This window comes from Myotis davidii, unplaced genomic scaffold (assembly GCF_000327345.1).
Source record: "Myotis davidii unplaced genomic scaffold, ASM32734v1 scaffold49, whole genome shotgun sequence".
Taxonomy (NCBI): Eukaryota; Metazoa; Chordata; class Mammalia; order Chiroptera; family Vespertilionidae; genus Myotis; species Myotis davidii.
Genome location: NW_006300375.1, coordinates 4,659,121 through 4,660,364, shown reverse-complemented (window position 1 = coordinate 4,660,364; position 1,244 = coordinate 4,659,121). Strand labels below are relative to the sequence as shown.

General features: G+C 53.9%; 1 long non-coding RNA gene across 1 annotated transcript in view; it reads right to left on the bottom strand.

The window, feature by feature from the left end:
- LOC107185190 overlaps window positions 1-1,238 on the bottom strand; it is a 22,432-nt gene extending 21,194 nt beyond the window's left edge. The window contains exon 1 of the long non-coding RNA XR_001516108.1: window positions 1,006-1,238. This is a non-coding gene — a long non-coding RNA (uncharacterized LOC107185190). The remainder of the gene's footprint in view (window positions 1-1,005) is intronic.
- Window positions 1,239-1,244: the final 6 nt, after the last annotated feature.

The window sequence follows — 1,244 nt, the reverse complement described above, 5'->3', positions numbered from 1 at the left end:
GCTTAGGATACTGAGCCCTCTCAAATCTGGAAAAAAGTCAGAGGTGACTTAAAACCCTGCCACTGAACACCACAGTCCAAGAATGATAGGGTGCGCCAACCCTGACTTTTTATTTCACTTATCACAGTTCTTGTTATTCATAGACTAGTTTAGGTTCACTTTTTCTTCTTCTTTGTTTTTAATCCTCACCCGAGGATATTTTTCCATTGATTTTTTAAGAAAGTGTGGAAGAAAGAGGGAAAGACAGAGAGAAATATCGATGTGGATTGGTTGTCCTGCAGGACCCTGACCAGGGCCGGGGCTGGGGAGGAGCCTGCAACCGAGGTACATGCCCTTGACTGGAATAGAACCGGGACTCTTCGGTCTGCAGGCTGCGCTCTATCCACTGAGCCAAACCGGCCAGGGCAGGTTCACTTTTTCTATATTTTTTTTCCCCAAGGTTAAAATGAAGTTGTTGTTTTAAAAACTGTTTGTGAAATTGCTATTTTATCTCCATTTCTACATGTTTTCATTTCCCCAAATCAATGGTGTGCTGGTAAATGTTTAACAACCAGCTCTTGGGGAACGGACATTGCTGATGCTTAATGTTTCCCAATTTCACGGTGTAAATAATCTCGCCACGGCCAATTTTAAGCTACAAGCCATAAAGTCACTGAACATGGAGTTGGGAAGATATGCTCCCAAGTGACTCTCCGGTGCAAGCCGGCTCAAGCACACCACTGTCTCCAGTCCATCTCCCTCACTCAATCCTGTGCAGAAAACAGTCACCCAAGGCGCAATGACGCGCGGCCAATGCTGTGGTGAGCCAGGGAGCCGGGCGACGGGTGAGGATGCGCCAAGGCCTGGCAGCCACTCCCCCCCACTTACGACCGCAGCCTGCGGCCCCTCTCCACCCCTGAGGGACCCCCTCTCCCCCCTCCCCGCCCCGGGGGGCCTCGGCCAAGGTCGGTGTAAGAGACGGGCCCTCTGGGAGAGGCGGGTCACATTTCATCCGAGCGTCCTCACCTGGCACAGAGGATGCGCTCAGTAAATGTTGGATGCAAGAATGGATGGATGGATGGATGGATGGACGGACGGACGGGTCGACGGACGGACGGATGCGCACACGCGGGCAAGCCCACCATAAACTGGCCACCAGGCGGGTCCCAGCGTCCAGCCCCTCCTGGCAGCTTCGCGGGGTCCGGGGTGCGGCGGTGAGGGGTTCAACCAGGCCGCCCGGGCCGCGGCGCCCCCTGGGAAATGTA